Below are 10,901 nucleotides of genomic sequence, written 5' to 3'. Positions count from 1 at the left end.
CACTCTGTCATCTTGACACTGAAAGTTCCCATACAGGTCTTTTGAGGTAATTAATATATGTGAACTGTCATGCAAACCTTTAAGTGCTATCTAAATGCTAGATATCTATTTATATCAATGTTAGTTATTGACTGGCTAAATGAATAAGTGAAAAAAACACCATTTATTAAGTGCTTACCATATACAAAACACCATGCTTTATATAAATACATGTAGAAAGCAAGATAGTTCATGCTCTCAAAAAACTCCCATTCTAATAAGGGGAATTAATACATACAAGTATAAGTACCCAATGGTCCTTGGAGTATAATATTAATGATAACAAATTTTTCTCTTAAACAAAAGCCAGTCTTTTAAAAGAAAAAGTAATATTTGGCTACCAGGTAGTGGTTGGCAAAGTGCTAGCCCTGGAGACAGAACAATCTAAGTCCAAATTCGACCTCAAACATTTACTAGCTTTGTGACTCATAGCATCTACCTCATAGGGTTCTTGTGAGAATCAAATGTAACAATATTTGTGACGTGGTTAGCATAGTGCTTATCACATAGTAGGCATTTAATAAATTCTATCCTTCCATGGCTGGTTTATAGCTACAAGCCATGAAGTACTAAGTCTAAGTTGAGGATCACCTCATGTTGGAATAACAGAGAAGTCTATGGTGGATATGAACAGGCTACAAAAACTACATACAAATGAGAAATCACACAGTAAAATTTGTCTAAAGAATATCTTTAGTGAAATATATAACTAGAAAGAAGATGGTCCCATCACATAGCAGGGATAAGATATAGTAAAAGGACAGGTCATATACTTTACTGGTATCCAGAAAATGATAAGTACATTGGGTACCCAGTATATTGGGTAGAATCCACATTCTGTGGATTTTTAGTAGGATGTGGACAAGAGTCACATAGGATGAGTAGGCATGGATGGGATGTCCTCCACTTTACTGTAAGGAATATCTATTTGAGTGAGATCACAGATCCCCTGGAATAAAGGAGAGAGAACTCTAATTGCATCACCTTCATACTATAATTATAGAAGTTGATCAACATCTCCCATTGGTTCAATGACCCTTTTTATGCAGATAATTGCTAGTTCTATATATCTAGCCCTAGTTATGACCTGTATTATAGTCCTACATTTACTTCCCTTCTATATACAAGTCCTGACTGCCTTTTGAATGTAGTATCTGTGGATGTTCTACATACATCTCAAACTCAACAAGTCCATAATTGAACTCAATATCTTTCCTCCAACCTTCCCTATTTCCAAACATCCCTCTTACTGGCAAGGGTACCACTATCCTCCCAGTGGCCCAAGATCATCATCTTGGTCTCTCTCTCACTTTCACTCTTACTCCACACAAGCAACCTGAAGTCAAATCTTTTCTCTTCTATCTTCACAACATCTCTTGTATATACCTTCTTCTCTCCACTTACACAACCATCATTGTATTTCAGGCCTTTATTACCCCTCTTCAGAACTATTGCAATATCCTTCTTTTTTGGTTCCTCTGCCCAAGCCTCTACACACTCCAAAATATTCTCTACTCAGTTGCCAAGGTAACTTTTATAAAATATGTCTGACCATGTCTCCCCCTTCCTTAATAAACCCTATTGGATTCCTTATTACCTCCAGGATCAAATAGCAAATTCTCTATTTGGCAACTATAGCTTTTCATAACCTGTTCCCTTCCCATGCCTCCAGGTTCCTTATACTTTACTCCTCTCCTGGACTCTACAATCCAAAAACATTGGCCTATTTTTTGCTGCTCCACCAGGACATTCTAACTACCTTCTCTTTGCCTTTTCATGGGTAATTGTCCATGTCTGAAATGGTCTCCCTTCTCACCTCTGCCTCTTAGCTGCCCAGCTTTCCTGCAAGCTTCAGTTCAAATATTACTTTCTTTAAGAGGCCTTTCTTGGTCCCTTTAGCTACTAGTGCCTTCCCTTCTGAGATTACCTTTCATATACTCTGTACTGTATGTATCATGTATTCCCTAGTTATTGACGTGTTATTTCCCCCACTAGCATGTCTATTCTTTTCAGGGACTATTTTTGTTTCCTTTGTATTCCCAGTGTTTAACATAGAGCCTGGCACATAGTAGATGCTTAATAAATGCTTGCTGACTGGCTGACTATGATTCACTTTTTTTTTTTTGCAGGGCAATGAGGGTTAAGTGCCCAGGGTCACACAGCTAGTAAGTGTCAAGTGTCTCAGGCCGGATTTGAACTCAAGTCCTCCTGAATCCAGAGCCAGTGCTTTATCCACTGCGCCACCTAGCTGCCCCTGTGATTCACTTTTAAGTAAGAAACACTTTTAAATTAAATTAAATTAAACATAATAAATATTACTTCTGCATCTCTCAGGAGGCTAAAAGAAACATTATGAAAACAACTGTGTTTCAGTCACTATTTCTTTTGTATCAAATCATAATTTTGGTCAACAGAATTCCCAGCGATTGGGAATACATTCCTTTTACACTTCATGCTTCCTCTAAGATCTGTGTCATCAATATCATGTGTTATCATTTTCTGCTCTATTTTAGTCCTCTTCAAGATCTCATGATAAGAAATTATTTATAGGGCTTGTAGCTATTATGCATTATTTATTTGAAAACCAAAATAAACATTTCTCACCTTGGGAAGGTTTCCTAATAACTTTACCGTAGTTTCTCAAAAGTTCCCCTCTTTTAAAATTAGTATTTCCCATTTCTTGTAAAGTAGCCAACATATGAATCTCACATCCCTTAAAGCTCTATGGTCCTAGGACACTAGGATTCCCTTTGTTCTTCCAGGCCTGAGAAGTTTGGGTTTTCAAATACAGATTTTCCATACCAAGTGAGTAGAAACCTGGACTTTTGCAGATACCTGACACTTCATTTGGAAACATCCCAAATATTGTGTGTCCTCATGCGTCATAGAATCAGAGAAGCAAGTATCTTTCTATTTCGATTTCTACTTTAATCTTTGCGGAAAAACAAAAGTCTTGCACTCCAACCTGTTCCCTTTTACTTTTCCTTCACATTTCTTATTTTATCACATGATTAAAATTCTTAAAAGAAATTACAGAAGGACCTTTACTGAGAAAAAAATAAAATTACCCATTCGAAAACCATACATTGTGAAAATCAAGAAATAACTCAGTGAGTAAATATTTGGGCTTTAACATCATAGATGTATGAGCTAAAAAGGGGGGGGGGGGCGGGGGGAGGCATGGACTAGGTTGGGTTAGCTTTGTCCCCTTAATTCTGCTGTTTAACAGTATTCCTTTAGACCAGTGTCTCAACCTGGTTTCCTTGTGTTCATAAACTTATATGGGGAAAAATACATATTTATTTCAATATGTTCGCTTTGCAACCCTTTTTGTTTGTTTATTCATTTTAAAACATTCTGAGATTGGGGCAGCTAGGTGGCGCAGTGGATATAGCACCGGCCCCGGAGTCAGGAGGACCTGAGTTCAAATCCGGCCTCAGACACTTAACACTAGCTGTGTGACCCTGGGCAAGTTACTTAACCCCAATTGCCTCACTGAAAAACAAAAAACAACAACAACAAAAAAACATTCTGAGAATTTAGGCTTCACTAAAGCAAGATAAGTCAATAAGCATTTATTAAGCACTTACAATGTGCCAAGCACTGTGTTAAAGTTTATACTGTAAAGGGGAGACAACAGGCAAACTGTGTACAAACCAGATATATAAAGAGTAGAAAGAATGTAATTTCAGAGGTACTGAGAAGGCTCTTGGAAAGGTCTTTCACAGAAGGTGGGATATGAAAATTACTAAACTATGCAAATGATATTGATGTAGGAGGTGAAAAAAGGGTTAACAGAAAAACCTAAGACCCAAGCTTTAATTCGGATATTAGCTCCAAAAGGGAGTTAGACCCCAGTTAATGGATAACTTACAGGTCAGGATGCTAGGTTCTTTTACCCACAGAAATCAGTGCCCATAATGGGAACAGAGGGAGAGAGGCCATGAAGACCTTAAGTAAAATGACAGGCTATAGAAATTCTAATGAAAAATGAAGATGTTTTGAAACAAGCAGAAAGAGACAGCAGAAAAAGCCAAATTTGTCCCCAGATTCACCTTATGACAGGTAAACCCCCAAAACACACCTCCACTGAAAAAGGTACCTGCCTCAGGGGTTGGCTTAGGACCCCAGGAACGCCAAATTAGGATAGGCCCTCCCCTGTACCTCCCTAAATGGAGATTATTATAATGAGAAGGACAGGCCCTCCCCTGTACCTCCCAAAGGTGGAAATTATTACAATGAATTGGACAGGCCCTCCCCTGTACCTCCCTAAGGTAGAGATTATTATAATGAGACTGATAATCAATTTATCCATACTATAAATGTAACTCTTTCCTTTCACTATTCAAGAGATTCCTTTCCACTATTCTGGTTCTCTCCCTGTGGTCACCCACAGTATTGCAATAAAACTTGGGAAACTGAGTCACTGAGTCTTGTAATTCTTTTGGAATGACTCATGATCAATTTGACCCCTAATTCCTTCCCACATCATTATGACCCTTCTATACCATTACTAGGTTTATACTTCAAAAGGATCAAAGAAAGAGAGAAAAGACCTGTATGTATAAAAAGATTAATAGCTGCTCTTTTCATACTAGCCCTCAAACTGGAAACTAAAAGTATGTCTACCTATTGGGGAGTGGCTAAGTAAATTGTGCTATAAGAATGTAATGGACAATTATTTTGCCATAAGAAATCACAAGATTGGGGCAGCTGGGTGGCGCAGTGGATAAAACACCAGCCTTGGAGGACCTGAGTTCAAATCCGACCTCAGACACTTGACACTAGCTGTGTGACCCTGGGCAAGTCACTTAACCCTCATTGCCCCGCAAAAAAAGAAAGAAAGAAAGAAAGAAAAGAGGAGAAAAGAAAAGAAATCATAACATGGACATTTTCAGAGAAACTGGGAAGAACGCATTTGAACTAATGTAGAGCAAAGTAAGCATAACTTGAACAATGTATATACTGTTAAACCTATAAATTAATGAAACAAAATCAATATAGGAGAAATAAGGTCTTTAATGGGGCAGAGGAACAATTGCTCATGCTATCACAAAGCAAAATGTTAGGAATACCCAAAGATGGGAACCCAGGACAGGGTTTATATGGGGTAACAAAACAAAGGGAACTAAAAGATTGCTCTTGAATTAAAAGTAGAAGCTACTTAACTCTCAGTAGAAACTACTTAATGTAAATTGATCCTTTTACATAATAACATAAAGTCCAAGGAGTAAGGTGGGGGATCTTTGGGAGGGGATTGTTTGCTTGGGGGGAAGCACTCAAAGACAAAATCACTCAAGAGTCTGGAATTCACAAAGATTGGTTAGCCCCAGACAATTCATTGGCCTGGGAATGGAGAGTAGGTGGGGATCAGTCTGTTCTTAGTAAATTTGTCTTCAACATTGAAAAACACCTTTGAAAGATGATCAACGACAGATACAGAAGACTGGAGATGAAACATACCACTCACTTCCTGACAAAGAGATAGCAAACTGCAAAAATGCAAAAAACCCAAACCCTTACATGTTCTGGCATGGCTAATGTGGGAATTTGTTTGCTGGATCATGTATGTTTGTAATGAGGATTTGGCTTTTCTTATCTTTCTTTTTTTTTTTTTGGCTTTTCATCTTTTTATTGTAGTTGTCATGGGGAAAATAGTGTAGGGGGTTTGAGAAGGGGATGGGGGTTTGGGGTCCTTAGGACTAAACTACCATACCTTACTACTACCTTATTTCAGGGCTGAGGAAGGGGAAGGGAAGGGAAACCATGAAAGAAATCCTTGGACTTCTCATGAGGAGAAAGGCATGGCACAGAGCTTGGCTCTGAGATACCAATCTCCTCGAGCAGGAGACCGGCAGGTACTTTTATAGAGGACTGATGGGGGTGACCATCTGACTGTGGAAAGTTCCTTTAGTGAGGGAGGACCATCCCCCACTGGGGTGGCTGGGGGGATTGGGTGAGGGGTGGCTGCAGATCTCTCAAGCCATCTCTCTCCTCCGGACACAAAGGAAGCAGCCACACCTAATCTTATCACCCCATAGGGAGAGACTAGAATGAAGGGTGGAGGTCCCAGAACTAGCTCAGTCCAATCTGGTTCCACTTATCTCTTTAGGTGTGTCTGTCCTTTGGTTTAGTTTCTCAAGGACAAGGTTCTTTGATGTGCCCATAACATAGTTATTGTTGTTTAATGGAGGAGAAGGGGAGTAAAGGGACAGATTATAATTGTATGTAGATAAATAAATACATTTTTTAAAAGGTGGAATTTGAGCTCAGTCTTGATGGAAGTCAAAGAAATTGAGGCTTAGGTAAGAAGGGAGAATATTTCAGGTCTTGGGGATGTTGAAAAGACAGAGTAAGGAGATGTGAGAAACAGAAAAGGAGTAAAACCTCACTCCGTGTGAGCATGGGAGCTTTCAGTACTGGTTTCAGGGATGGGTCGTTAGACAAACTGGAGGTCTACAGATGGTGTCACTCCAGGTGGTCTCCACAGATGTCTCTTTCTTTGAATGTTTATGTTCCACTGCCCTCCCCCACCCCAGACCGGTCCTCTGATTGAAGGAATGAAAGAAATGGTTACTGTGTGGCAAGCACTGTGCTAAATGCTTTACAGATATTATCTTATTTGGTCCTCCAATCCTGGGAGGTAAGGGCTATTAATATCCACATTCTACAGTGAAGGTCATATGACTATTTAGTCATATGACTAAATATGACTAAATAGTCATATGACCTAAGGCAGGATTTTAACTGGGTCATCTAGGGAACCTGAGCAGTGCTTTTTCACAATGTGTGTCTTCCCTCATTGCCACAGGCAAGTTGTTGCTATTTACTAATAATATTTGTAACGAGATAATATTTGTAAAAAGTGCTTGGCACATTGCCTGGTAAATATTAGGTACTATATAAATATTATTCCCTTCCCTTTACTTCCCTTCTAGTGTTCTCCCAACACAGAAAGTGAAACTGTCAAAAGGGCAGGGTGGGGTCAGGGGAGAAAGGGATGAGAAGATGGGCAATTTTTATCTGGGCTTTTCTGAAGAATGTCGGTCCAATATGAGAGAAACTAGGTATAAAACAACAACTCCATCATCCTAAAGTTGGTTGCTAGCCTGTCACACATCATGAGGTTAAGTGACTTGCCTAGGGTCACAGAGCTAGTAAGTGTCAAGTGTCTGAGGCTGGATTTGAACTCAGGTACTCCTGAATCCAGGGCCGGTGTTTTATCCACTGTGCCATTTAGCTGCCCCTACACACACCATTCTTGATAGAGAACCACTATAATGAGAAACCCCATTTAAAAATTTCTGGGACTCAGTGTTGAAGAAGTATCAAAGGTCTTTATTTACATTCTCACAAGAATGGGCCAGCCCCCTAATGAAGAAAGCTGTGAAATGTGGGCCCCTGAGCTCTTTTATCCTTTAACACAGCTGGCCCCTCCCTTCTTCCCCAGTTACAATCTGCCCACCAAGATACTGGAGCCCAAAACTAGCCCAATCAGAATGCAATGTAAACAATGGGGGGGAGGCAACACAGAGACTGCCTACTAAACTCCCCCCACCTGACCAGCCTTGGGTCTCCCTCCCCTGGGGGGAGGGGAGGCAGCCCTTTCTTGGAATGGAAAGATTCTGTGCCCCCCTCCTCCTAGTTTGTGGACATTAGCATTTTCAACTTTTATGTGGGGGCCCACATGTTCCCATACACTACATAATAGAAATTCACAGTTTCACATACAATCCTCTTTTTCTATTCTTTGTATATGGAAATATTTATGTTTATTAGTGTTTGTCAATTTAAGAATACCCAAAAAAATTAAGAAAAAAGCAAGTAAATGTACAACGGTTTCTCCATAATCTCATATTCAGGTTTCAGGTAAAATGGCAATTTTTGCCTTCAACAATAGTAAGAGCAGATGCAGGAACATCCTGCAGCCAATCCATCTTTTCAATTATAGGGATTCTAAGTGAGATGAAGAACCAGGGAAGCTATGTTCTCAGATTGGCAGCTCTCCATTTGGCATAGACAAGAAACTGGGTGCTCCATAGTATCTCACACCAGGACTCCTGTCTTCTCATTCCTCCTCTTGATTCTTTGTGTCATGATCAGATGTGTCCAATTCTCAGGAACCCCAAGAATCCAAGGAAGAAAGTCTCCTTCCCTAAGGAGGAAGAATCTGAGGAGGCTGAATGAGCAAGAGCTGTAGAATCTGAAAGGGGAAAAGGAGAAGCAAGGTCACTAGCAAAATAAAGAAAAAGGAAAACTGTTACAGAAAACAGTACCAAGAGAGGAACCGATAAATGAGGCTCGGAACTCCACCCTGAGAGACAGTCTGGACCCATAGACCAATGGAACGGGGTTTCTGTTCCTCAGGAAACTGGGTTCAGAGAAAAAGGTTTCCAAACAAGTTGACACCAATTCACCACTCTCACCCCCTTATCACCTATGGGTATGAAAATTCTAGAAGTATAGTATAATACAAAGAACAGTGAATGTGGAGTCAGGAGAAACCTGGATTCAAATCTCTACTTGACCCATTAGTACTAATATTTAGTATTAGTATTAATACTGCTGCTTACTACTACTATTATATATATATATATATAGTAAGTGTCAAGTATAGATATAGAGACAGACAGAGAGTTTATTATGTACCAGGTACCATGCTAACTGCTTTACAAGGATCATTTGATCCTTACAACAAACCTGGGAGCTCAGTGTTATTATTCTCCTCATTTTACAAATGAGGAAACCAAGGCCAATAAAAGTTAAATAACTTTCCCAGGGTCACACAGCTAATAAGTGCCTAGTGATTTAAACTTAGCTCCTCTTGACTCCAGGCCCAGTACTCTACCCACTGCCTAGCTGGGCCTTACTAGCTATGTGACCTTGGGCAAGACTTCACAGCATTGGATCATTGGATCCAAAACAGTTTCAAAGAACTCATGATAGAAAATGTTCTCAACATCCAGAAAAAAGATCTGTGAATTATGAATGCAGATTGAACCATATTGTTTCTACTTTTGGACTGTTTTTTTTTCCTTCTTTTTTGAGGTTTTTCCTTTGTGCTCTGATTCTTCTTTCACAAGATGACTAATGTAGAAATATGTTTAATGTGATTGTACATATACAACCTATATCAGACTGCTTTCCATCTTAGGGAGGAGGGAAAGAAGGGAGGGTGGGAGAAAAAAATTTGGAACTAAAAGTCCTGTGAAAACAAATGTTGAAATCTATCCTAATATGTAACTGGAAAATAATAAAAAAATTTTAAAAAATAAAAGAAATAACTATCTACTCACCACACACACAAAAAAAATAATTGTACTTATCTCACAAAGTTTTCGTTGTGATTATCAAATGCAATAATGTAAGTGAAGTTACCTGAAAAGGAGCTATTTAAGCCAATTGATACTTCTTTAGTCTGGGGAGTATCTTAGGCTTTTATATCCTATGGAATCTAGCATAATATAGGACCCATGGTACTCACTAGACACAGTGAATAAAACACCAATCTGGAGATGACTCTCCTAGCTAACAAAAGATGTGCCTGTTAGGGTCAACCTTAAAGAACTGAATTAAGAAAGACTGCAACTCTTCCAAGGGGAAAAATAATGGATTTCTGGTACAAACTGTGCTTCCCTCAGAAAGGCCCTGTCCCTAAGAGACCCCAGACTCAGAACTGTGGTCAGGGGCATGAGAAGGCTCCCTTCTGTGGACAACTCCCAGATCACAAGCCCCTGGAGGTACCTGGTCTTCTTAGGATTCTAGATTTAAAGCTGGAAAGGACTTTTAGAAACATCTAGTTAAACCCCTCATTTTACAGATGAGGAAATGAGGCCCAGAGTTAGATCCCATCCCTAGAGGCCTCCATTTGGGAAAAGTTGCTCTCCAGGTACCAGACTAAGGGAAAGGAGAGGGCATCATATTCTTCATAAAAATAAATGATTCCCATCAAGGGAAATAATGAAAAAAAGGCACAGGAAGGTGGGTTAGCTGTACCAAATCTGGAGTTTTACTATAGAGTGGCAGTCATCAAAACTATCTGATACTGGCTAAGAAATAGAGTGGAGGATCAATGGAATAGGCTAGGCACAAGAGACACAGTAGTAAATGACATTAGTAATGTAGTTTTTGATAAACCCAAAGACTCCAGCTTCTGGGATAGGAACTCATTATTTGACAAAAACTGCCGGGAAAACTGGAAGATAGTATGGCAGAAATTAGGTATAGACCAACATCTTACAGCTTACACTAAAATAAGATCAAAATGGGTACATGATCTAGACATAAGAGGTGATACCATAGGTAAATTAGGAGAAGAAGGAATAGTCTACCTTTCAGATCTTTGGAAAGGGGAACAGTTTATGACCAAACAAGAGATAGAGAATATTATGAAATGCAAAATGGATGATTTTGATTACATTAAATTAAAAAGGTTTTGTACAAACGGAGGCAATGCATCCAAAATTAGAAGGGATGCAGAAAGCTGGGAAACAATTTTTATGGCCAGTACTTCTGATAAAGACCTCATTTCTAAAATATATAAGGAACTGCATAATTTAAGATTCTAAATGTGGATTCTAATCTGTTCCCCCAGTTTTGGGGGAAGCTGACTAAAATCACTGATAAAACGAGTTTAGGTTTTTAAGGGTTTATTGAAAAATAGAAAGAAAAAGATTGAGAACAGAATTCCAACAGCCTGGCATTCCTATCTTTCCTCAAATTTCCTGTGAAGTCCTCTGCCGCCACCACCACCATCAAGTCAGGAACCCAAAAGAGCGAGAGCTCTCCGTGCAGGCTCTCTTTCCTCCTTCCTGTCTTCTCCCAGAAAATAGGAGGCTCCTCAAGTTCATTGGCTGGTAGCC

This window comes from Dromiciops gliroides, chromosome 4 (assembly GCF_019393635.1).
Source record: "Dromiciops gliroides isolate mDroGli1 chromosome 4, mDroGli1.pri, whole genome shotgun sequence".
NCBI classification, from domain to species: Eukaryota; Metazoa; Chordata; class Mammalia; order Microbiotheria; family Microbiotheriidae; genus Dromiciops; species Dromiciops gliroides.
Note: the sequence above shows the minus strand (reverse complement) of the source record.